Source organism: Ovis canadensis, chromosome 12 (genome assembly GCF_042477335.2).
Source record: "Ovis canadensis isolate MfBH-ARS-UI-01 breed Bighorn chromosome 12, ARS-UI_OviCan_v2, whole genome shotgun sequence".
Classification (NCBI taxonomy): Eukaryota; Metazoa; Chordata; class Mammalia; order Artiodactyla; family Bovidae; genus Ovis; species Ovis canadensis.
Window position 1 is genome coordinate 56282560 of NC_091256.1, and position 27376 is coordinate 56309935.

Here is a 27376-nt window from a genome sequence, read left to right on the forward strand (position 1 = left end):
CCAAAGAAATTCCAGGGCTGATCTCCTTGCAGTCCAAGGGACTCTCAAGAGTCTTCTCCAACACCACAGTTCAAAAGCATCAATTCTTTGGTGCTCAGCCTTCTTCACAGTCCAACTCTCACATCCATACATGACTACTGGAAAAACCATAGCCTTGACTAGACAGACCTTAGTCGGCAAAGTAATGTCTCTGCTTTTGAATATGCTATCTAGGTTGATCATAGCTTTCCTTCCAAGTAAGCGTCTTTTAATTTCATGGCTTTAACCTACCACAAACCCCAGCAAGATCATGTAGGTTAATGGTGAATGTCACCCAGGAACTAGTGTGGGAAGCTGCTTGACCCCACATCTCTTTCCACTGCCTCCAGTCTTCCTCCTAGGAGGCTCCTCCTCTCATTGCTTGTGGTTCAGTCAATTCTGCCTCAGACAACCTCTGACACACTGAACCACCTCTTTAGCCACATTTTCCTTCCCTTTTCATTGTTCTAACTCTTGGAGATACAGAAAAAGGATTTCTCTCATTCTCTCTTTTGTTCAATTTAATAATAAAAATATGACTGTAATGATCATGGATTGCCAAAGAATTGATGCTCTTGAACTGTGGTGTTCGAGAAGACTCTTGAGAGTCACTTGGACTGCAAGGAGATCCAACCCGTCCATTCTAAAGGAAATCCATGCTGAATATTTATTGGAAGGACTGATGCTAAAGCTAAAGCTCCAATACTTTGGCTACCTGATTCGAAGAACTGACTCATTGGAAAAACACCTTGATGCTGGGAAAGATTGAAGGCAGGAGGAGAAGGGGACGACAGAGGATGAGATGGTTGGGTGGCATCACCGACTCAATGGACATGAGTTTGAGCAAGTTCCAGGAGTTGGTGATGGACAGAGAAGCCTGGCGTGCTGCAATCTATGGGGTCGCAAAGAGTCAGACATGACTGACTGGACTGAACTGAACTAATCATGGATAATAATATTGTTAGCATTATCAAGAAACTGAAATTATTTACTTTCTCTGGGTTTACTCCTCTAAAACGTTAGACAGCTGGAGTTTGTAATTTCAGAGAATCATTTAGGGTTCCACCAGTAAATTAAGAATCTTCACCAATAAGTTTCCATTGACTGAAATTCTTTTATTTATACATTTATTAGTATTCAAGAAGCTTCATTTAATATTCAAACGTGCAGTTCATTTTTCCATTTGTTTTGGAACGTGTAAGTATAGGCTATGTGTATATATATTATGTAGATTAGTTAGTTCAATGTTTTACAGTTTATACAGATATATGCATGCACACACATTATTTAAAATTTTTCTTCTGCAAATCCTGAGTATCTATTATGGATTCAAAAGGTTTTTGTTCTCAATCTAGGCTGGGAATCTACCCACCATTTACTGCACTGTTTGTCTGAGAAATATTACTCAACTTACCTGTAAGTTTTTAGAATATCATCAACTTTAGGACGAGCACTTCCTATTTTTTACATTATTAGATAAAACATCTTTCACACGCACACACAAATGCCAGAGGCATCGATTCTGGCTAGAAAGGAATGAGCGGGTTCTTTCACTAGAAAAGACAAAAGCGTATTTAAAGAGATCTTTAGTGGATTAATCCAAACCACAGGGTGCAATATTAAGGACCTGAATCCTATTTTCTGAAAATGATCTCAGGGAATGTTAGTCAGTACCCATTTAAAAGTCTACCGAAAGGTGATGATTCTGGGGAGTCTTCAGTTAAAATGGGACCACAAAAATGAAAGTATGGAATGAGCCTTCTTATATATAAGCTTCTGCAGTTTCAGAATGAAGGGTGCTTTCTCAAGGAACATGAGACTCAAGGGTGAAGATCAGCGCAGTATGCCTGCTCAGCATCCCTTCCTTGGACACTGGCCATGACTCCGTATTTCCCCTCAGTTCAGGTGGTTCTAACCCCAATTCTTGTCTCTGGGGGTGGGTGAGTCAAGTCTCGCTAATGAGGGTACCACCCCTCCTTATTCAAGTGATTGGACACAGGAGTCAAGGTGGGCCAGTAACAGAACATTTCCTGGAAGTCCTGGAAAAGAAGTGCCATCTTCCCAGAAATATTTGCTAAACTGGCAAAATATAAGCCTGGAGCTTGAGAGGGCCATCCTGCTACAGCTTCGGGAACTTCTGCCTGAGAAGAAAATCAACACAGAGGAGAAGAAAGAGCTAAGAGAGGGAGAGACAGGCTCCTAGCGACATCACTTGAGCGTCTGGAAGCAGTTGTATTTGAAGACAGCTCCAAACCAGATTTCATGAGAGTCAATAAATTGCTTTTTTTTTTAAAAAAAATAGAAGCCGGTTAGAGTTCTGTCACATAAGGCTAAAAGAGGGGCCTGAGGTGAATCCATCAACTGAAATGTGGATCCTTCCACTAACTAAATCCTGGAAAAGTTCTACTTTCACTTACCAAAAACAAAAAAAAAAATCAGTTTCATTAAACAGACCTTAGTGACAGTACCTAAGAATCATTCAAAGATCCCTATTAAACATGGGACAAATTTTGGCAGAAATAAACTGTCACTCTCATTTGAAACATTCTGATTGCCCAAATAAATCAGAAAAACAGAGAAAGGTACACTAAGCTCCTGCCTAGCTAGACATCTTTTGCTGTTGAATTAAATACTTACGGAAGTATTTTAACTCTTTCAGGCCTTAACCTACTGCCAAACTGACAGTCATAACAACAGATACATCCCACAAAAGAGAATCACTACAGAATTGCTGCTGCTGCTGCTGCTAAGTCACTTCAGTTTATGTCTGACTCTTTGCAACCCTGTGGACTGTAGCCTGCCAGGCTCCTCTGTCCATGGGATTCTCCAGGCAAGAATACTGGAGTGGGTTGCCATGCACTCCCCTCCAGGGGATCTTTCCGACTCAGGGATTGAACCCGTGTCTCTAGGACTCGTGCACAGGGAGGTAGGTTCTTTACCAATAGCACCAACTGGGAAGACACTGAGATTTAAAGACAATTATGAATTATCTAATCCAGTGGCTTTCAACAGGTTTTGACTGTGGCCCACAGAAAGAAACAGAGCTCAATACGTGCACATGCATACACACACATCCCCCTCTGAAACCAAGACTTCCCGAATCGCTACTGACCATACTACATGCAATGCGTTCTGATTTTAATAACTAACGACACTGACCACTAAGTTAATATTTGAACCACTTCTACCAGACTCAGAAAACAGGTGAGGCACTGATCCAGGGCTGTAAGGTGAGTTACCTATGATTTCTCATTTATTTAGAGGCAGAGCTAAAACAAAAACCAAGTATTCACCTTACCATATTATATTCAAGCAAACAGCTGTTACTTTCACACATTTCAGCAAGCTTCTGGCCAATCTTAAGAGAGCCCCAAAGATGACTCAGGTGTTAGACCCTGCTATTTAACATTGGCACGGGCCAAGACTTTTAAAGCCACTCAATGTAAACCCAAATCCGCTAGGGATGGTGAATGAATCTGAATGAGAGACCCTGTGGAGCTTGGGTCTGAATTACCAACAGGCAAGACTGAACTGAATGCACGAAATAAGATCAGAGTCATGTTTGTTTCCGGAGAAGGCAATGGCACCCCACTCCAGTACTCTTGACTGGAAAATCCCATGGATGGAGGAGCCTGGTGGGCTACAGTCCATGGGGTCGCTAAGAGTCAGACACGACTGAGTGACTTCACGTTCACTTTTCACTTTCATGCATTGGAGAAGGAAATGGTAACCCACTCCAGTATTCTTGCCTGGAGAATCCCAGGGACGGGGGAGCCTGGTGGGCTGCCGTCTATGGGGTTGCACAGAGTCGGACACAGCTGAAGCGACTTAGCAGCAGCAGCAGCAGCATGTCTGTTTCAGAACATTTCTCTTACGTTCTCACTCTGTCTGAGGAATAACACCATGCATACAATTTTGTGGTCAACGAGCAGTATTTATGAAAGTTCAGGGTCAGCAGGGGAAGACACAGCTTCAGTGACAGCCTGCCCCGCAAAGAGCCACTAGTCTAATCTGGGAGCTGAGGATAAAGGGTTCATTAATGAGATCAGGTGTGAGTTGGGCTCAGGGAATAAGGAGGATGAATTTTAAAGGGTTCAGGCTGAGTAGCTGCTGGGGTGGGGGAGGTGTGGTGGGGGAACAGAGTGGGGGATCAGGTTTGGAGGGTGGGGAAGGTCAGAAGAAGGAAGGAAAATACTGGTTCATTTTGGTAGTTGATAAATGTACATTTAATACATTTGGAGGTACTTGTAACAAAGAAAAGCCAGTCATTTGACTTCAGGGCAACCCACTTGAGCAGGGTAAAACCCCTCACCGTGACTTTCATTATCAGGAGCTCCAACGTCCTCAGGTGAGGGGTCACCCAGCAGGTTCCCAGGCACTTCCTAAATGTTCAAAGTGACTGATATTAACCTCCAGCTTTTAAGCTGATTCAATGCACCTCGTTTAGACTTTTCCCACCAACAGAGTTCATCGATGGCTGTCAGAACTTCCATGAAATATAAGAAAACGAATGGCATGTGAGGATGAGATGGCTGGACAGCATCACCGACTCAATGGGCATGAGTTTGAGCAAACTCTGGGAGACAGTGAAGCACAGGGGAGCCTGGCATGCTGCGGTCCATGAGGTCACAAAGAGTCAGATATGACAGAGCGACTGAACAACAACAGATGACAAGGGAGAGGTAAGAAGGAGACAATTAAGCCTGTGTCACTTCTACAATTGCCAGAGAGCTCAGAAGGCAGGACACAGCATGCCTCTAGAAGGTGTGGGAGGCTTTATGGAATGCAGGGCCCTTCCTATCTTCATTAGTGCCCCCAACTCACTTCCCTGGACCCTCACTTTCCCTTTGCCTACTCCCTCTTTATTTTACCTATTTTCACTATGTAATATGTATCTCTGTAATCTCCCTTGTTGTTCAGTCACTAACTCATGTAAGCTCCCTTAACCCTCTTAAAAAAAAAAAAAAAGGTGAGGTGTATGCAAATAAACTACATCACATGTGGATGCCAAAAGCATTCTGGCAAAGGAATATATAACTGCAATAAACTCTCAAATATTCAGCTTATGTAGTGTGACAAGATGCCACGGTTGATATTTAACAATGAACACTTGGCAGCACTCTGAGAGTCTTCTTTCTAAAAGATCGATGGGATACAAATACTAACCCATTTTAAGTCGGAGAGCAAACCCTTTTAAGTGTAAGAGGATATGGCAGTCACACAAAAACATTTGTGAAAGGGGTGGGGTAGTGGATACTGCTAAGGAAGAAGAAAGGACTTTCCGAAAACCACTGCACTGGCGGGAGAACGGTGGCAACTTTAATGGAATGGTCTTTATTGATCCTCCTGGGTGATACCTAAAGATGAGTTTTAAAGAAATGGAAATATGAAAATAAAATATAAAATTTCCTGTAAACATTTAAAACAGGCAGCCTCCAAGTACAGCTCTGCAATGTCAGAAGTTCACGACGGCGAGGCTAGAAGACATCAGAAAAATTATGATGGTTCCCAAAGACAATTCTCATAACTGAAAAGGACATTTCCGGCAGTGCCAGAATGCACAGGATCATGAGCTGAGCTGAGCACTGGAATCTTGGCCATCAATACGTGATTCACACCTTTCTCGTGGGAAACTTCCAAGGTCAACTGATTCTTTAACTTCACCATCTTTCTCTGGTAAAGTAAAAAATTTTCAGTTCCACCCATTACCCGTGTTTTCTAGGACAGCCCAACATGACTGTCCTACATCAGGGCCAGCTGCTGTAACAAGCAGGAAGGCCCAGCAGAGCCCTCCACAGAGGACTGAAGAAAACAATAAGGGGTCTCTACATGTTTACCACAGAAGCACAAGAGTTAGTAAGAATCCTTAAGGGATACGATGTTGTTATTAACTACTGCACTAAATACTGAGCTTCCACTTGGGTTATTTGGAACATAATTAGGATGAGTGGGTCCAGGTCCCTTAGGAATTCGAGGCAGTCCTCTGCTTGTTTTCACCTAGCTGAATTTATTTGGGAAATGCATACCCTGTAAGCAAATGTTGTTTCTAGAACATTAAACATTGTTGTATTCCTGAAATCTAATACTAAGAAAACAGAGAAACGTTAAGTTTATTTGCTGGAGAAGGGAATGGCAACCCACGCCAGTATTCCTGCCCGGAGAATCCCATGGACAGAGGAGCCTGGCGAGCTATAGTCTATGGGCTCACAAAGAGTCAGACACGACTGAGTGACTAACACACACAAGCTTCTTTGCTATCATCTGATTGGGGTCTTAAAATAAGAAATATCTTTCTATAAGCAAACACCATGAAAAGTGCTACTGCTTAATATATTTCTTTTAATTAGGTTCCCAAGCAATAGTTTGTAAGACACAGATTCTTTAGAGAAACTCTGAAAAACTCCTTTAGACCGAGAGAGAAAAGGATTCCTTTACATGAACCAGCCATTTTATCATGTGTGATAAAACTTTGGGTGAGCACAATTTTTAAATTCCAGGTTTTGGCCCCACTGGTGGAAGAAATATAATGCATTCAAGCAAACAAACACACGAGGCACTTCATAATTATCTGAGAGCTCTTCTGTTTATTGCATCTGCTTTGCCAATTAGGTACTTCAGATTTACCAGTAGAAATCATGCTAAGCAATGGTGAACAAATTACAAAACGGGCTTTAAAGCTGCCATCATTCCCTGGTGAAGCCATTGATTGAGAAGATAATTTGCAAGGGTATTACGTTTTCAGATATTTGATGCCTGGACAAATCTAAAGACTGAAAAACCGTCTCAAACATTTGAAAACCACCGGGGCCGCCTCTGACATTGTGCAATACCAAGGCGAGCAAAGCAAGCGAGATCTTATAAATGCAAGAAGGTCACGTTGAACCTGGTTGGTGGAAGATAGGGGTCAAGGCGCCTCTCCCGTCCCTGGTCTGCAAGTAAGCAAAGCTCTCAGGAAGTTCTTCCAAATCTTTAGATTCTGAATTCAACCAACTTTCCCCGCCGTGTTCTACGCACAGATTAATAAAACGTTCATTCACTCCATTGGCCTGCTAGCAAAAGGCAGCCTCCAACCGCCGGATCCCGCAGAGGCGCCGGGGGCCGAGAGCCAGGCGGTTCGGCCCCTCTCCCCGCGCCCGGCCGCGGGAGCGAGCACTCCATCCGAAAAGCCCGCCGCCCGGACGCGCTTCGCAAACAAAAACTAGCCGGCGGCCCACGGGCGCCCGCGCCGCTCGCGCCCGCGCTCCCCCGACGCGGCCACTCCCCGCACGCGCGTCGCCAGGCCGCCACTCACCCAAACACTCCCACTGGCTCGCGCGCACACTTGTGTCCGCACACCCACGCCCGCCCCCCACCTCCCCACCACACGTGCGCGCTCTCCCGGACTCGCTCCTCCTTCACCCCCACGAACACGCGTGGGCCCACCCCACCCAGACACATTCGGTAAACACGCCGGGACCCACGCGCACTCACGCGTCAAAACACACCGGGCCACTGCGCTCTCTCCATCAGCTCGCGCGCCCCCCTACCTTCCCACTCACTCCGTAAACACCCGTGTTTGCGCCCCCGCCCCGCAAACATGCGCACGCCCTCCCCCGGCTCCATCCACACACGCCCCGCACGCTCATCCAAACACCCCCTCCCGTACGTTCGCCCCGTAAACACTCTCGCCGGCCCCCACGCGCACCCGCCGTCCAAACACACTCCTCCCTCCCGTGAACACTCGCGCCCCTCCCACGCCCTCCCCCCGCGCCTCCACAAGCGCGCGTGTCCTCGCACCCGCTCCTCCGACAAGCTCCCTCCCCCAACTCCGCGTAAACACGCGCGCCCCCGCCGCGAGCACGGGTGCTCCCCACGCCCCGGCCGCGGCGCGCGCCCGCCCCCGGCCCCGCCCCCGCGCGCCGGGCCGCCCCGCGCGCCCCCGTCGGCCGCCGCCCTCGCCCCGCACGCGCCGGGCCGACTCTCGCCTCGGCCGCACGCACACTCACTCGGACTTGGTAAGCACGGCCAAAGCTCCGTCGGGCTGGCGCCGAGCCGCCTCTGTCTTCCTCCTCCCGCGCGGCCCCGCCCGGCCCGGCCCGACTGCCCAGCCCTGCCCCGACCCGCTCAGCTCCACACGCCGCAGCTGGAACGACTCGGGCTCCGGGTACCGTTGTCTCCCCGCCACAGCCCGAGTGCACCGCCCGGGCCAATGGCGGGGCGCGGCGGTGAGCTCACCGGACTCGGCCCCGCCCTCCTGGCCGCGAGAACCAATAGGAGAGCTCTACGTCACCCGGAGCCGGGCAGAGGCAGGTGTGGGGCGCGGAGCCGCTCGGCGCGGGGACTGCGCCGGAACTGCGCCCGAGCCGCGCGGCGCCGCGCTGGACGGCGGCGGGCCCGGCCCGGAGGGTGCGGGCGGAGCGCGGCTCCGGGCGCGCCACGACCCTTCGTGAAGCCGCCGGCCACCCCCAGCCCAGGTTCCAGGAGACCTGCCAGCCGGGTGACCGAAGTCCACTCGAGGGCAGGGACGACTCCGAGCCCGACGGCCGCGCCCGCTCCCCCGGGCCCACGGCCACCGGGGCTTGTGTCGCGCGGCGGGGGCGCTCGGGCTGCGTGTTCCCTGCTCGCGGAGCCGCCCTGCACCCGGCCGCCGACTCCGAGCCCCGGGGCGCCGTCGGGTTTGCCCGGAAGCCCCGCACCCAGTAGCCCTGCGTGCCCGGGCTCCCAGCACATCCCAGGCGCACCCTGCGGCGGCGGCGTCTGCAATGCAGCCCCGGGAGGAGCCGGCGCTGCGCGGCGAGCAAGGGAGCGCGGAGGGCTGGGCGCGAAGGAGGGGCGCGGCCACCGGCCGACGGCTGCGGACGCGGGACAGCGCTCATGAGGCCGCCGGGGCACTTGGGCGGGTCCCCGAGCCGCAGTGCGGAGGGGCTCGGGTCGTAGACCAGGGCGGGGCCGGTGCAGGACGGCTCCAGTGGGAGTTCAGGAGCATCCGAGACGCCCATTTCGGTGGCGCAGCGCCCGACCTCCTTAGCTGGAGTTCCAGGGCCTCCGCCCATCCCTCGACTCTAACCCTGGTGTCCAAAAGTTCTGGTTTCGGCTTTCTCACTTGGATACTCCTGCATAAATATCCTCTCGCTTCCCGCCTCAAGCCCAAGTCACACCTCTCCGTCAAGACTCACGTTTCCAAGCAGCCTTCCCAGGCATCTCAGATGGACAGCATCACCCATTCTGCTTTCATTTAAATTAACCCCACCCACGGCCTTGCACAGAGAAAGTGCTTGACCCACGCAGGCTTGTGATGACCCCATCTTCTCCCTTTTTCTTCATAGTCTTAATTATCTTAAAAACTGGCTATGTCTCCTCTCTGCCATCTGGGTTAAAAAGAGTCGCAAAAGATGGGGGCGGAGTCTCTTTTTTTCTGAGCCTACCCAAACACACAGGAAAACAACCAGAGAAATTTGCACAACCCTCGAGACTGTGTAGGCTTCCCTGGTGGGTCAGCGGAAAAGAATCTGCCAGCCAGTGCAGGAGATCTGTGTTCGATCCCTAGGTCGGGAAGATCTCTGGAGAAGGAGATGGCAACCCGCTCCAGTATTCTTGCCTGGAGAATCCCAGGGACAAAAAAGCCTGGTGGGCTATATAGTTCATGGGGTCCCAAAGAGTCGGACACGACTTAGTGACTAAACAGCAGCGACACACACACAAACAGCCAGAGAATTTTGCACAACCCTCAAGACTATACAACCAAAACAGAGTTCTCGTTTAGAGACCAAGCCAAGGACATCTTTTGGGGGTGGGGGGCTGGCTCCATCCTGTGCCACGCCTCTGAACCGGGAAAGCTAGCAAGTGGATTAGGGCCTCACTCTTGGGGGCTGACCACTGACTAAACCCCAGCGGGTCCCTCACCTGCCCCGGCAAAGTCAGAACACTCTTGAGCACTCACAATCCTGCTCCAAGAAGTCCTTCGTACTCCTACCCCCATCTCCTGACCCCTGCTCTCACCGCACTGGACCCCTGCACTTCCCAGCTGTGTTTATGTGCCTTCTCCCCTTTATCTGCTAGGTGCATTCTTATCCATTGAGGCCTGACTCAGATCCCCAGGCAGCTCTCCACAGAGCAGCCCCAGGATCATTGTTATGCATCACTCTTTCAGCACAGGGTGAGCAGGTTCTATTTGTTTCCAGGGGAGGCAATGTAAGGGTAGTAGCTGGGGACAATGTTAGTTAGATTTTCCCCGCTTGCTAACTGTGCCTTCCTATCTATGGGTGAGAATTAGATGAGCTGGTAGATGTAAGATGCTTATATCAGTGCCTGGCACTTGGGGTATACTTATTAAAAAGTTAGCTCTCTCGATGCTATTAGAACATCTTGGGGTGGAGGATAGTGACTGGAACGAGAGGGGGCTTCTGAGTTTCTGGTGATGCTCTCTTCTTGATCTGGGCACTGGTTTTAGATTGTGAAAACTCATTGAGCTGAGTTTCACATACTTATGATATATGCAATTTCCACATGTATATTGTACGTTAACACGTGCTACGGCTACTGCTGCTACTGCTAAGTCACTTCAGTCGTGTCCGACCAGGCTCCCCCATCCCTGGGATTCTCCAGGCAAGAACACTGGAGTGGGTTGCCATTTCCTTCTCCATTGCATGAAAGTGAAAAGTGAAAGTGAAGTCACTCAGTCGTGCCCGACTCTTAGCGACCCCATGGCCTGCAGCCTACCCGGCTCCTCCATCTAAGCCTGCGAAATCGCTTCAGTCACGTCCGACTCTTTGAGACCCCAGTGGATTGTAGCCCGCCAGGTTCCTCTCTTCATGGGGTTCTCCAGACAAGAATAATGGAGTGGGTTGCCGTTTCCTACTCCAGGGGGTCTTCCTGATAATAAGTATTTTTAAAAGTTAGTTGTTACTAGCTAAGAAAGAAACACCGCTAATCTCCTTGAGAGCAGGAATGGAGTCTCAGCTTATCCCGGCACGTTGCACAGCATCATGCGTAGGACCCTGCTAGTAGGTGCTGAATTGCTCTGAGTGAACTGGGGGCAACAGAGGCCGACTGGGGAGGTGGGATCACAAGGGGCAAAACCTGCCTTTATACTTGACAGTGCAGGGAACTCAGGATGTTGGGTCCAGGTTCAGCTACCTGGACCCCAACTAAAGAGAACACCTCTAGTCTTTTCTATCTTTTATGTGGAGAAGTTGGTTTTTACTTCCCGCCTTCCTTGGATTTGCTTTTAAAAAGATGGAAGTTCAGCTCTGGTTCAGACCTGGCCATCTCCACTGACTGCCATGACCCTACACCCTTCCTGCAGCAGCCCATGTCCACCTGGCATGAAAGAAATGTTTATCCAAGTATCCATGGCTATGGATGCTTCAGCACATTGGCTGTGCCCTGGTGTCAGAGTCAGGGACAGCAGCCTGGAGCTCTCTTTCAGGCAGCCCGAGGCAACATTTCTACACTAGGCAAGTCCTCTTACTTTCCTCTGCTGGAGCCACCCACTTCCTGGAAGATCTCCCTCTCTCTTTCCCGTCTAAATCTGTCTCAGGGTAGAGGCCACCAGAGCAAGCGTCCTCCATGGGCCCATGCCTGGAAAGCAGACAGAGCTGGGGGGTGAGCTGGGGTGAGCTGGATGCTTCCAGAGCAAGCTCAGAGCTTGGGCAGCATACTGGATCCAAGTACCCACAGAGTATTCATGCTCCTCTGTTAGGTTAGGAAATGACAGAGTAAGACAGGCCTGTGCTTCAAACAAATTCTTCCACTCTGTTTTTATGGGGCTTTGCATTTACCTGAGTTGGTTTTTCAAACAGTGAAGAAGAAATCTTTGCTCAGTGATCAGTTCACTTGGCAGCACCCAGACCAAGTGCAATTGTTGTATCTTAACACATTATATTTTGGCTTCAGTATTCTTTCTTTTTAAACATCTTATTGACCAGGGGCTTTTTACAGAAATTAACACCTGTGACCGATGATTTGTTATGTAAGTGAATATTGAAATGTTTCCGGTCAATAATGTTCAAGTAACAAAAGATTTATTAACATGTCTCTGGTCAATAAGTTGTTTAAGCAGAAACCTAACCTCTGCTGGGGGTCTCAGGAGGAACCAAAGGGAAACATCTTGCTGCAGGTGAGGATAAAGGGAACTACAGTTTGTTGGGTGCCTGACATCTACCTGCTATTTCACTACCCACTCACATACACTGCTGCTGTTTCTCCCACAAGTTGGATATTGTCCAGAGGCAGGGAAATGAGACTTCAAGGAGTTAGAGAACTTGCCTAAAGTCATACAGATGGTAAGCAGGAGATCTGGGTTTCAAGTTTCAAACCACTCATCCTGCCTCTCTGATGGTTCTCCCAAATATCTGAAAACTCCTGCCATCATTTAGATTCCTGTTAAGAAAGCAGTCTGGGAAAGTTCTAAGAAGCAGGACCACATTATTTTCTTCAGCCCTGGCAGCTGTGAGAGCTTGTTTATGTCAAGAGGTAGACTCTACTGGGTCAGGTACCTGAGTGACTGGGGTGAGTGGGGCTCTTCTTGCCAATTGGCATTGAACTTGAGCATGAGAGAAATTAATCACTTTACCTTGGGTTGTCTGTTACTGCAACATAACCTCACCTCTCCTATCTCATAAGAAATCAAATATGTTTCTGCACATATTAACTTCTAATAAAAATAATCAAATAGGAGTTTTCCCAAAGTAAGTGACCACTTAAAAAATAAGTACAAGATGCATAATCAGTGCATCTTTAAGTCCTTAAGAAATAAAAAAGTAGTTTTAGAAACCATGGGCAAGAGTGACAAAATAATTCAATGAAGAAAGAAAGCCCTATATGTCTTTTCAACAAAGAGGTCTGGGGCAATTGGATGTCCCCATATAAAAGAATGAAGTTGGGCTCCTACCTCACACCATATGTAAAAATCAACTCAAAATGGATCAAAGACTTACATATAAGGACCAAACTACAAAATTCTCAGGAGAAAATGTAGAGGTAAATCTCCCAGTCTTTTGAATTTGGCAATGGCTTCTTAGCTATGGCACCATATGCCTGAACAACCAAAAATAAATCAATAAATAAATTGAGCTTCATAAAAATTAAAAACATTTGTGCTTCAAAAGTCACCATCAAGAAGGTGAAAAAAAGTGAAAAAGACAATTCACTGAATGGGGAAAATATTTGTAAATCATATATGTGATAAAGAAATTCTATCTAGAATATAAAAAGAGTTCTTACAACTCAAGAATAAAAAGAAAGCCTAATTTTTAAAAAATGGGCAAAGGGTCTGATTGATATTTCTCCAAAGAAAAACAAATGGCTAGGTGAAAGAAGCCAGAACTCACACCTGCTCCAACAAGGATGGACCTTGAAGACACTATGCTAAGTTGAAAGAAGCTAGTTCAAATGATATGACTCTAGGATGGGGAGGTTTATAGAAATATGGAAGCAGACGCATAGTTGCCTTAGGCTGGGGGGAGGGTGGGGGCTTGGGGGAAGGAGCCTAGGGGCAGTGGGACAGGACAGTTATGAGTAAAGAGGCTTCTTTTTGGAGGAATGAATGGTTTCAAAAATTGAGTAGTGGTAATGACTGTACAACCCAATGAATAGACTAAAAACTTTGAATCGTACACCTTAAGTGGATGAATTGTACAGTATGTTAATTATATCTCAGCAGAGCCAACTCATTGGAAAAGACCCTGATGCTGGGAAATATTGAGGGCAGGAGGAGAAGGGAGCAGCAGAGGATGCGATGGTTGGATGTCATCACTGACTCAATGGACATGAGTTTGAACAAACTGGCAGATAGTGAAGGACAGGGAAGCCTGGTGTGCTGCAGTCCATGGGGTTGCAAAGAGTTGGATACAGCTTAGCAAATGAACAGCAAAGAGTTGTAAAACACAAACACAATAAGAGGAAGAGAAAGAGAATGAAGCATAAGAAGAATCAATGGATTAGCTTTAGAAGAGAAGGCCAAGTGATGGAAAAAGGAAAACTGAGGTCAGGAGGGTCTGATGACTGACCCTTGGCCAGTGGGTCCCCTTCTGCTCACAGAGTCCTCATGTCCAGCCCTCGGTGGGATATTGTGGTGATGGAGAATGTGGATCGAGAGGCCGGGCCAGGTGATTGCTCAGTGAGGAGACAAGACAGACAGAGGAGAGGCGCTCAACACCATGAGGACCCCCCAGGGCCTCCGAGGAGGACCTCAGAAGAGGGTTCATTTCTAGTGCTTCTGAAGGATTGTGAAAAGACCGGGGCTGAGTCCATCCAGTTCCCACTTGCCTTGACTGCCTCCTAGACAGCGAGGGATCCTGGAGAGAACCATGCCCTGAACTTGGGGTTCTTCTTGGAGAAGTCCCTTATAGACCAGGGTTCTCCATCAAATGGTTGGCTGATTCAGAGGTGAAGGTGGGCTTTCAGAGAACAGTAAACACTTCAGCTGAGTTGCCACTGTCCTGGTCAGGCCCCTGAACCTTCCATGGGAGGGAGGCGCTGGGGTGGGGGAAGGCAGCCTGGACTGTGGTTCCTGCCTCATCACTAAGTACCTGTGTGCCAAGCTCCATACTCTTCCTGTGCCTCAGTTTCCTCTTCTGCAAAATGAGATCTAAAGCCATGCAGATGGGGTCCTGGCAGATCCAGCAGAACCTGACAGAGCAAGGGCCCCTGAGCTTTGGCTGCAGGGACCATTGGATTTGAAATGACCAGTCCTATGAATGCAGCTGCTTGTGTGCACCCAGGCAACCCACAGCATGGAGGGCACTGACGCAAGCATGCTTGCTGTTTTGAGCCACTCAGCTTTGGGATGGTTTGTTACACAGCATTAGATTACTGTCGGGAACAGTTGTAAGAGACAAGATGTTAGCTACCTGGGCAAACCATGCTGCCACGATTGGTATTAGCCCAGGAAGGCTGTCAGCACTAATCCAGAGGGAGGAAGAAGTTCATTTGCCATCAGCCTAGGAGCTTGACGGTCTCTCTTAAGGACTGTGATGCAGGAAGAAGCTAGGTGAAAGAAACCACCTTCACGCATTCTCCTTGGTGGCTTATACAGGCCCATCCATAGTTATATATGGATAATATATAATCCCTCTGCGCTCAGCCCCAAGATGATACATGGACCAGATGATAAATATCATGGCTAGTGTCCTATCAGAGTGGGGGACATGCAGAGATGTGCTCAGCAGAGTCAAAGGACGGATAATCCGACGTACACTCAGGAAATGATAACATGCAGTGATAAAGCACCCCTTCAATGGGCTTTATTATGTGCAGCCCTGAGCTGTGTGACACAGAACAAGTCACCTGGAGAGATTCAGCTTCCTTGTCAGGAAAATGAGGATGAAACATCTCCTGGAGGCAGGGAGAGGATGAAATTGGATAATGAATGTAAAGTGGGAGCCCAGGGACAGGAGGGCACCCAGTGTGGGCTTTGGGATGAGGACCAAGGCCAGGGCTGGGACTGTGATGGCCTTCATGATATTCTCCAGGGTCTTTTGTTGTGGCAGATTCTTTCCTACCACAGTATACTACCTCTGTTATTAACACGAGCTGGAGTGCATGGCTGGTGTGTGAGGGGGCTGGCCTGAAAGCCTAAGGCACAGCTAGGAGTCACACACAGATAGAGGAGCAGGACCTCTAACCAAATCCTATTTTGTAGTCATTCAGGAAGAACTGAGGCAAGAGGACCCAGACCCCTTAACCCATGCCAGCATGGCTCATGGTTCCACCCAGGCCTTCTACCTCACCAAGGTCCCATCTGCTCTAGGTCTCTGGGTGAAATGGTCCTCATGGACAAGGAAGTGCAGCCTCCATGGACAGAGAGTGAAGACAGCTCAGTGAGCAGGTGCCACCCGGGGAGGGGAGAGACCTGGTTCTTCCTCTTGAGATGGGAACTGCCATCACTACCACCATGATCACAACTACCATCATCACTATTATCATCACCATCATCACCATCACCACCACCATCATCATCAAGATAATATTTACTAGGTACCAGCTCCATTCTTTATACATGTTAATTCCTTTCATCCTCACACCAAGCTTGTACAGTGGGTGTTCTTATTACCACAGTTTTACAGAGGAAGAAACTGAGGCACAACAGGTTGAGTAATTTGTCCTGGACTGTGCACTAGTGAGCCACAGAGGCCCCAAGCTTCCACGCTCCAGAGCCGGAGCTCTCTGCTTGGCCTCACTTGGAAACTAGGGATGCAGCTTCCATGACAGTACAAGCAGGTGCAGGGACCCTCTTTGACCAAAGGATAGGCTTGGCGGCTTGGCTGGCAGGGCCACTGCCCCTTCCTTCTCTAGTTCACTTCCTGAAGCTGTGCTTATTAACACAACACCACCCTTTGGTGCCAGGAGTCTGGATGGCACACAGCAGACACACTCAAGGAGACAGGGTCATGTCTGGCCTTAGGACCCTCTAAGCTGGGCCAGCCAGGGCCAGTCTGTGCCCGGGCTTTATTTTACTCCAGAGCCCTAAAATCCCTAGAAGACAGAGTAGCCAAGTGGTGAGTGCTCAACTCAGGAGTCAGAAGGGCTGGGCAGTGTTTCCAGCTCTGACACTTTGGAAAGGCTCTCTTCTCTAAGCCTCAGTGTCTTAATCTATAAAACAGGGATGATTATAGGAGCTGTATCCTAGGGTAAGCTCGAAGCCTGGTGCCCAAAAGGTGTTAGCCCCTAGTCTTAGCTAAACAATAGGGCAAGGTGACTAGACTAGTCCATACCTTGGCCAAGGGAGCTATAAAACTCAAGCACAAGCCAGCAAATCTCCAGCTGAAACCCCTGGCCTGGGGGTCTGAGCATCAGGCCCTCCATGGGGTCCCAGAGGGCAGGCCTGAGGCCTTGGCAAAGCCCTCACAGCAGGGATGAAATCCTCTTCATGCAGGATCTCAGTTTTGGAGAATGGCTCTTTTATGGGCTGAGTAGGGACTCCCCCTCCCTTTTCCCCCAGATCCATAGATTGAAGCCCTGATTCTCAGGACTTCAGATTCTGACTGTAGTATTTGGAATCAGGGTCTTTAAAACAGTGATTAGATGAAAATGAGGCGGTTAGGGTGGAGCCTAACCCAATGTGGCTATGTCTTTACACAAAGAGGAAAGCTGGACACCCAAAGAGACAGCAGGGGTGAGCACACTGAGAAAAGGCCATGTGAGGATACAGCGAGAACACTCATTTAGCAAGACAAGGAGAGACGCCTCAAGAGAAACCAAACCTGCTCACACCTTGATCTCAAACTTCTAGCCTACAGAACTGTGAAAAAATAAATGTCTGTTATTTCAGCTGTTCGGTCTGTGGTACTTTGTCACCTGGCAGTAACAAAGACAAACTGACGAAGACAATCTTTGTTTTCTAAGCTCAGCTCCCTACATATCCATGCATCTCTTTACCTGGCTGAGGGGTTATAGACCTTCAAGTGCAGAACTCTATGGGAACGAGATGCTTAGATAGCATCACCAACTCAATGGACGTGAATTTGAGTAGACTCCAGGAGATAGTGAAGGATAGGGGAGCCTGGCAGGCTCCAGTCCATGGGGTTGCAGAGAGTCCGACACGACTTAGCAACTGAACAACAACAGCAACCATGTTCAAGGCCACCCTTACCAAGTCGGGTTCCAGCCCCACCCCCAGTGGATCCTTCCAGGGAGGATCTTGGGAAGTTCCAGGCTTTGGGGTCTCAAGAGTATCGCAGGCACTTTCCAGGCTGCAGATGGCCTCTCTGCCATGCACCCTACTGCCCAGTGGAGTCAAAGTGAAGAACAGGTATGTCAGGATTTCCCTGGTGGGCCAGTGATTAATGAACAGTCTGCCTTGCAGTGCAGGGGCACAGGTTCGATCCCTGGTCAGGGAAGTAAGACCCCACATTCCTTAGGGCAACTAAGCCTATCCTGCAATGAAAGATCCAGTGTAACACAACAAAGATCCTGTGTGTCACAAATAAGACCCAGCACAGCCAAATAATAAATATTTTTTAAAAGAAGAAGAATAGGAATGTTTACCCAAAAGGCATACTCAAAGTACATTTATTAAAACTGCTTTGCTGTACTTTTTTTTATGAACAAGATACTATTCATTTTTAAAAATCTGATTAAAGAGAAATGAGCATATTCTCTTGAAGGTGACAACAGAGTCAAAAGACTGGGTGACTACACTGAAGACCACTTTGAAATCACCATCCTGACAACTGCTGTGACCAAACCCTGAAACTTCAGCATCAGTGGTAACAGGAGCTGGGAAGTCCCCCATTTAGAGAAGCAACCAGCAGCTTCCTACAGATAACAGATCATTACCGAGGTCACTAGTGGAGGCTTGTCAAATCGTGTTTTGTGTTACCAAAAAGAAGAAAAATCTATCAAAAGGGAAAGCTCAGTGAGAGGTGGGTGCATATTAAGCTACAACCATCTCTGAGAAGCGGCGCTGACAGACTGAGCTCAGGAAGTTTCAGACACCTTAGGTGCTAAATGCTGCTAGTGAGAAAAACAAAAACAGTGGCCAAGGAAAAGCACAGATGTGTAACACACACGTGTGTGTGCCCCACCCCCCCCCACCCCCCCAGGCTGGTCTCTGTTTGACACCCTGGTTGGTCCCTCACGGTGCAGCCATGGCCCCACGCAGGCCTGCAGCTCACCAGCTTCTGGACCATTGATGCCGAGTCAGTAGCCCCTGGTTTGGCCCTGCTGCCCATAGGCCTGAGCAGTACCATCTACATCAAAGTGAAACCCCCTGGGATGCTTTCCTGAGAAATGCAGCCCTACCCAAGGATCCTCCACACTTTAACTCGCTTTCAAGTAACTTAATGTCAGGGCCTTTCAGCAGATATAAAATGAGCCCCTCTTCACCTTCTTACTGGGAATCAAACCTGAGGATGCTGGGGAAGAAATGATGTCTGTGAGTGCACTTAGGGGACCTGGAGGTTCACGCGCCCTGCTGCATGCCTGCTCTCTGCTCTGAGTTTTCTATTTTCCTGCTACTTTTCCAAAAAAGTGAAGTGAAAGTGTCGTTCAGTTGTGTCTGACTCTTTGTAACCCTATGGACTGGCCCGCCAGGCTCCTCAGGCCATGGAATTCTCCGGGTAAGAATACTGGAGTGGGCAGCCATTTCCTTCTCCAGGGGACCTTCTTGACCCAGAGACTGAATCCAGGTCTCCTGCATTACAGGCAGATTCTTGACCATCTGAGCCACCAAGAAAGCCTCGTGATAAATGCACCAGCCATCTCCAAGTTCTAGGGCACTGGGGGCTTTGAATGCGCCAGGCCCCCGACCTCATGGCCATGGGGCCATGTCTACAGCACTTCTGGGAAGGCCCTGTTCAGAGTGTCCCTGGCTTTAGCTTATTCCCCAGGGGCCCAGGCCAGGCCTTCTGATGTCATAATAAACATCATCAAGCTTATAACATTAGAGCAGTGATGCATTTTTAATGTCTTAGAATCACACTGAATTGTTAACATCATAGAGGATGGCTGAACGCTGCATCCATGTCTTCCTTTTCTCTTAAAGGTGAGTTACTGAGCAGGGATGCTCTTTGCTCAGGCCCCCGCCCCAGCTGTGAGACTCCTGTCTACACCCGGGTGGTCAGATCCATTTGCAGGGTCAGCCATTTCTACCAGTGTTGGGGGAGGGAAAGGAGCATTGTTGGAGGTGGGGGGGCACTGGTGAGGGGGCTTCCTCCAGGCTCCTGGCCCCCAGCACGGGAAAAGGAGATGGGGAGCGCGTAGGGGAGGGAGTTGACTGGGCAGCAGCTCCAAATGGAGCCGCTTATAACCTGCCAGCAGCAAGTGGAGCCACCAGGAGAACACTTTAGTGAGGAGAAAACACTGCTGGAGTGGGGGGTGCTGTCTGCAGAATGGAGACGGGATGAAGGTTCATTTACAGAGCATCCTGGGCCATGGCACAGGTGAGCAATTTAAAGAGGTAATTGAGATAATATGTCAGAATAATAACCTTAGCTGTCAAAAGCTCTTAAAATTTCTCATTTGATTTCACATTTAAGTGGATGGATCTGCAATCTAGTGAATTTCACATCCCTGCCCAGGAAATCTTGAGCTTTGCACAGTATTCTCTGCAGAAGACAAAGTAGTCGCCCAAACCATTTTTCATAATAAAATGTGTTCTTTGGCCCAAAAGACTTGCTGAGTGCTACATAAGATCTGCGTATGGGTGACACTTTAAAAACAACAGCAACAACAACAGCAAAAACCATGTCAGACACATAGCATTTCTTCTGTCAACAAGCAACAGCAGAAATGAATTGGTCTGCTGGGGTGAGGAGCAGGGGAGACAGGCAAGAACTAGGTAGGGGCAGAGGAGGGGAGGTGCAGTTCTGCACAGTAGAGATTTTGACCTTGACTGAAGAGAAGACTGGCTTTTGTCCTTGCCTTCTGGGAGGGGAGCTCCATGCCCTTGGAATGCCAAACCAGCTGGGAGTGGCTTAGTTTGCCTGAGTCACTGGCTAGTCCTATAATATGATTTAAGGTAAGAGCTACACTGGATAGTTGTAGGATTGGGGCTGGCCAGTCTAGAAGGATCAACTATGTGATTTAGGGTAAAAGCTTTCAGTCACATGGTATCAGCCAACTCAGGAGGGACTGGAGACTCAAGCTGAGATCAGTCACATGGGCAGTTGCTCACACCTATGTAACTGTAGTTCAGTCACTCAGTCATGTCCAACTCTTTGCAATCCCATGGCCTGCAGCACACCCAGCTTCCCTGTCCTTCACTGTCACCCACAGTTTGCTCAAACTCATGTCCATTGAGCTGATGATGCCATCCAACCTTCTCATCCTCTGTTGCCCCCTTTTCCTCCTGCCTTCAATCTTTCCCAGCATCAGGGTATTTCCCAGTGATGTTCTTTGCATCAATGGCCAAAGTATTGGAGCTTTGTGATGGAGCTCCAATACTATGTGATGGAGCCCCAATAAAAACTCTGGACACCAAGACTCAGGGGAGCTTCCCTGATTGGTGATTCTCCATGAGCACTGTCATACATTGATCTAGGGACATTAATGCTGACCATGACTCCATGGGAGCAGACAGGGGAAGCTGGATATTTGGTGCCCTCTTAGACCCTGCCCTGCAACACTTCTTCCCTTGGCTCATTTCCATGTGGGTCCTCTTGATGGAATTAACTGTAACTATGAGTATAACTTCAGCTTCTTCGGCATCAATGGTTGGGGCATAGACTTGGATTACTGTGGTAATGAATGGTTTGCTTTGGAAACAAATTGAGATCATTCTGTTGTTTTTGAGATTGTACCCAAGTATTTTGGATTCTTTGCATTTTGGATTCTTTTGTTGACTATGAGGGCTACTCCATTTCTTCCAATGGATTTTTGCTCATAGTAGTAGATATAGTGGTCATCTGAATTAAATTCACCCATTCCAGTCCATTTAAGTTCACTGATTCCTAAAATGTCAGTGTTCACTTTCGCCATCTCCTGTTGACCACTTCCAGTTTACCTTGATTCATGGACATAACATCCCAGGTTCTTATGCAATATTGTTCTTTAGAGCATCAGACTTTACTTTCACCACCAGACACACCCACAACTGAGTGTCGTTTCCGCTTTGGCCCAGCTTCTTCATTCTTTCTGAAGCTATTTCGTTGATCTTCCCCAATATCGTACTGGACGCCTACTGACCTGGGGGCGGGGGTGGTCTTGTGAGTGTAACAGCTTTCACGGGCTCTATGAGTCCTGTCAATGATTAAAGCCAAGCATGGACTGTGAGCTGACCGACTCTTCACACATTCTTTCTACCTATGAAGAGCATTTCTATGAACAAACATCATTTTCATGGTCAGCGCCTGTCAAGTGCTTTCTCCTCCTGATGGAACGCAGAGGGACTCCCAGGCCCTCGTACATGCTCACCTAATACTTAGAACCTGCCCTACAGGGCACTCGTCCCACCTACTGTCCCATCCGTCTTGCCTCATGTCCTGGGCCATGCCGTCCTGGAGGCAGGGGCATGCCCAGTTGACCCATAAAGCTTTGAATCCAGGAGAGTTCCCTTCAGATGGCTGGGACTCAGCAGGTACCAGTGACAATGGGCAGGTGTACAGGTTGCCTTCTGCCAAAACTGCTTCTTCCAATGTGGTTTATGACCTGGTTGAGGGGTGAAGTGCTTACCTAAGAATGTGGGGCCATAAGTGCCAGAGGAGGTGGGTATTGTGAGACCTCAACAGGAGCTTGTACATGAACATGAAGCTGTTGGCATGGGGCCTCGCTGGAATGGCTGTCATTGTCATACCAGAGCATTTTGGTGTGCCGAATTCCATGGGAATGAGTGTGGATAGGCAGGTTTTCATGGCCCCCAACTCTGCTACCCACCTACCAACTCATTCATTCGTTCATTCATTCACTGACAAGGCTAAGGTGGGTCTGAGTCAGACAATGAGGAAGTCACAGGGGGTCAGATGAGACCCTCCTCCAGACCCCAGGACTGTGACACACCATGTGATGACCTGCCAGGGACCTGTCAGGAAGTCCCCAGCTTCTCTGAGGTCCAGAGGAGAGATGGGTCTGAGTAGCTCAGGGAGGAAATTTACTTTTTCTCTTTTCCAACTCCAGGGAGCTGAGCGGTGAATTCTCTGTTCTCACTAAGTGGCCCCATAAAAGCTCTGAAGGCAGCCTCAAGGACACATTTAATAAAGGTCAAGCATCTGCATTCTTGTCTTAGGTTTTTCGCCTGAAGCTTGTCCAGTGATGGAGAGACCTGAAAGGGGTTGGTAGTGCCTGGTCAGTTCTGGACACCTGCCCCAACCGCTTTTGACACCAGGGGCCATGCACCCTAAAGCTGGAGTCAGTCAGCAATGAGGACGACGGTCACAAAGACACCACTGGCTGTCCACCCACCCATCTATCCATCAGTCTATCCATCCACCTGCCCATCCATCCATCCATCCATCCATCCATCCGTTCACTCATCCATCCATCCATCTATCCCTTAAAGAAATACTTATTGAGCAGGTACTGTGTTCATGGCCTTTTGGGGCAAGCTTATAATTAAGATAAAAGTCCTTGGCCTTAGGACTCAGCGAGATTCTCCCCTTTGTCAATTTGATCCACACCCCTTGACCCACTTCTTTGCATGCTACCTCCATGCAGACATGTCACAAACGTCCCCTGCCCACATGCTTCTCTGAGCTCTGGATCTTAAATCCACTGACTTGCTATTGACTTCTCCCTGTAAACTCAGCCCAACTTGTGACAGGTCTTCCTCCAGGGTGAATGATATGGAGACCCCTTACCTAACCAATCTATAAGTCCCACTGATGCTACCTCCTGAACCTCTCTTGACTGCCCCCTTCTTTCCAGAACCATCGAGTCCAGCATCATCTCAAACCTGGAGGATTCACTGGTCTACCCTCGCTTGCTCCGGCCCTCCTTCAATCCGTTCTCCATCGAACAGCCAACAGCACTTTTCGAAAAGCAAACTTAGTCATATCTCTGCCCCTCCAACCCTCCATGGCTTTCCTCTCCTTGGGGATAAAGCTAGTATTTCTCATCCTGGCTGGTACCTGGGGTCCCTCTAACCTGTCTGGTCTGATCCCCACTCCCTCTCCACCTCCCGAGCCCTCACATGCTTCCTACAAAGCTCCTTCTCACCACAGGGCTGTCTGTTCCCTGAACTTTCCCCTCCCTCTTCATGGAGTTAGCTTCTGCTCCTCCCTCAGATCTAAGATCAGGGGTGACTTCTTCAAGAAGTCCTCCCACCCACACACATCTCCTCCTAACCCTCCATCACAAATTCCCCATAGGCTTGCTTGTGCACAGGCTTGGTGGTCAGTTCTCACTCTTTTCCTCACAGGGACCTCATCTGCTCTTGTCCATCCATTCCGTTGTTCTGATTCCAGCCCTGGCCCAGTATCTGGCACCCAGTGGGGGGTTCCAGCACCAGTTAGTGAATAAATGATAACAAGGAAAGAATTGCTACGGGAGGAATTTACAAATGGTAGTGGGAAAGCCAAATAAAAAGAAGGCGTCCTGAGTGGGGAGAGGGGGACAAGGGAAGTCAGCCTTCAGAGCAGACAGGCCTTAGAACAGAAATTTTCAATAGAGCCAGAGTTCTTTAAAGTGACCACAGCGTGAGGGGCCAGAGGGAAGAGCATGTGTGAAGGCCCAGAGGTGAGAAACAGTAGAGTATGTTTGGGGAAGTCCGGGTGTTTTGGTAGACGGGAGGGGAGAGCCTTCTGCAGGGGGAGAGGTCGGAGAGCTGAGGATGAGGCAAGAAAGCCAGGCTGAAGTCAGTTTAGGAAGGGTCTTGGGGTCAGATTGCAGAGTCAGGGTTGACCCTGACCTTCCCAGATGGCCACGCCCCTCCCTACAGCTGCTGCTGGCAGCCCTGCCTCATCTCTAACTCATCATGGGGCTCTGGGCTACAGTCACCAGTTGTCAAGTCTTTCCCTCCCGGGGGACAGCACCTTGCACCGTGCCTGGCTCACAGCAGGTGCCTGTCAATCTTTCCTGAACACAGCAGTGAGCTGCAGCATGGATGGGGGTGGTGCTGGAGATAGTGGCAGCAGGGATGGGGCCCTCCCAATGGGGAGGCTCCAACCCAGGGATGTGCTGCTAAAGGCCTGCAGTATAAAAATGGCAAAGCAACGGAAAATGGGAGGAGGAGTCTCTGTGGGTTTTAAAGGTGTTCACTTACAAACTTCTTGGCTTGGTGGAGAGGGGATCGTGGGGAAGAAAGAAGCAGGAACAAAGGATGTTTCTAGCTTTGCAGGCCTCTGGCAGATGCAGCATGATTACAGCAGGAAGAAGAGGCCAGAGGAAGACTCCCATTGTGATGAGGTCAAGAGCAGACGGGTGGGTTGAGAGCCACATGTATGCACTGCTATATTTAAAACAGATAACCAACAAGGATCTACTATATGGCACAGGGAACTCTGCTCAATGTTATGTGGCAGTCTGGATGGGAGGGGAGTTTAGGAAGAATGGATACATGGATATGTATGGCTGAGTCCCTTTGCTTTTGTTGTGCACCGGAAACTATCACAACATTTAATCGACTGAGTGTGTGCTAAGTTGCTTCAGTCATGTCCAAGTCTGCGACCCTGTGGACTGTAGCCCGCCAGGCTCCAGTCCATGGGATTCTCCATGCAAGCATACTAGAATGGGTTGCCATTTCCTTCTCCAGGGGATCTTCCGACCCAGGGATCGAACCCAGGTCTCTTATGTTTCCTACATTGGCAGGCGAGTTCTTTACCACTAGCGCTACCTGGGAAGACCCATAACCGGCTCTACTCCAATATAACATAAAGTTAAAAATATAAATAAAAGGAGGGTTGATCCGAGAGAAAAAAAAAAAGACCAGATGGATGGGGTCAGACCACCCGTGTATGATTCTTTCTGCATCATCTGCTCACTGCATGTCTAAGCGTCCTCATCTATACAATGGGGACTTTGTTGTTGTTTTGCTGTTTAGTGGCTAAGTTACGTCTGTCTCTTTGTGACCCAATGGACAGTAGCCTGCCAGGTTCCTCTGTCTGTGGGATTGTCCAGGCAAGAATACTGGAGAGGGTTGCCATCTCCTCCAGGGAAACTTCATAGGTCGTTGGGAAGTCTGAGTGAGTTAGTTGGTGGCACATGAATGTCAGCTACCGTAACCCCTGGCTGGACAGCTCTGTGCCAAGAGGCAGGTTTTGCAGAAAGAGACAATCACGTGGCTCAGAGGTCTGTCAGCTCTCCTTCACGTCTCAAAACCCAGGGATGCAGCTTTGGTTACCTTTTGATCGTCTTTTGACGTGACACAAGACATCAGCAGTGCCACCGAATGGGGTAAGGAACCATCTCAGGCCTGGACAGGAGAAAGGACTCTCAGGAGCCCTTTCCACCTGCTGATGTCAGAACTGGCCCAGGCCCTTGGCCAGTTGGTTTCCCACCTGCCCTGTATCACAGCTCCTGGAGTCTGTGAGTCTGGCTGTGGGATGGAGAAGGGGAAGTGGGTGGGGGAAGCTGGGCATGCTGATCTAGAGTCAGGAGGACATCTGTCCTGATTCAACAGTGATTTGTGGCCAATCACTGCTCTTCTGGGGGCCCAGATTCCTTCCACGAGGACGAGGAGGTTGGAGAATGTGATAGCTGCTTCTTTCAAATTCTGTCTCTCGAAGATTCTGTTTTTGGTGTGTCCACTCTGCCATGGATTTTTATAAATCTCTCCCATTATTAAATACAGAACATCTGACACATGCCTGCCTGTCCCTTTTTTCCCCTCAAATAAAGGGTTTTGAGTTCACGAGTGGAGCATGTTGGCAATGGAGAAAGCTGGTCTCCAGCCTGTCAGACTATTCTGAAAGTCCTATTTTCACAGAGGCAGGAGACAAGGTCTGTCACTGCGCTGCTTGGAAGGGATCAGAAACGTGTATTTTTAGGAGTTTTTAAAAGGAGAGGCCTTATGTGGGGCCCCAGCCAGAGGCCATTTTGCCTTTTCAGTCCTGTGAGGAGCTGGAAGGCTCGTGGGGGAGGCTGGGGCCTCATTTCACTCAACTCCTGGACTCCAGGACCTGGCTTCTTCCCAGAGGCCGCACCAGCACCCACTCCACCCCCAGCCCCTTCTCTTTGCTGACGGATGCTGTCCTGAGCCTCCCCATTTCAGGACCATGGTTCCTACTGCTGAGTCAGCAGATCAGCACCTCTAGTCTTTCCCAGGGAGGTTCATTCTGGGAGCCGGATCCCAGGAAAGCCGAAGGAAGCCTGCAAAACCCTGGTCTGAACTGGCCATATCCCTAGGCCTGCTGGTCTTTCTGGATCCCAGGTTTGCCAAGAGGTCTTCTTTGAGGTTAGGCCCCCTGGAGCACAGCTGACCCATGTCCAAATGATGTGGTTTGATAACAGGAGTCTGATGTAATGGATTTAGGAGCGAGGGTGTTGCTGCCTGAGCAGGCCTGCGGGGCAGCCATTGGGCTCACCTACAGGATTCCTGCATTCCAGCCACAAGTGGTCGGGGCAGAGAGGCGTCTCCACCAGGTCCTACGTTCACATGCCAGTTGGGGGTGAGTCTCATTCTGTTCCTGCCTTGGGATTTGCCTCCATTCCCACACCCCAGTGGAGACTGACTGGGAGGGAGTCAGTCCCTGGGACTCCAGCAGGTGTGCATGCCTCCCTGAGTCTGGAAGACATCCCAGGGACCACAGACCTGTGTGCTGGTTTGCTGGGCCAACACCGGAGGGCAAGATAAGAAAGGAAGAACCTGGGGTCTTTTCTCTTGCAGCAAGAGGAGGGGTGGGGGCACGAGGTCTCCTGGGCCAAGTCTTTCCTGTCCTGTCCCAGCTCAGAGATAGGCTGCAGGAGTTTTCAGCCACTTCTCTGGGTTCTGTAAAGTCAAGGAGCTCCCTCCTGCCTTGGAGTCTTTTTGTATGTGGTTTGCTCAGCCTGGAATGCCCTGCTCCCC

At 49.3% G+C, this 27376-nt stretch overlaps 1 protein-coding gene across 6 annotated transcripts in view; it reads right to left on the reverse strand.

Moving 5' to 3' along the window:
- CAMTA1 (calmodulin binding transcription activator 1) overlaps positions 1-27376 on the reverse strand; it is a 91714-nt gene that overhangs the window by 48899 nt on the left and 15439 nt on the right. For 2 of the 6 annotated variants that reach the window (XM_069545798.1, XM_069545800.1), the window contains exon 1: positions 8004-8239. The exons of 2 other annotated variants lie outside the window; for them this stretch is intronic. The gene's annotated coding sequence lies outside the window, so the exon portion shown is untranslated. Of the gene's footprint in view, positions 1-8003; positions 8240-27376 lie in introns of those variants that run through there. 2 more of the 6 variants (XM_069545801.1, XM_069545803.1) reach the window with 1 other exon arrangement.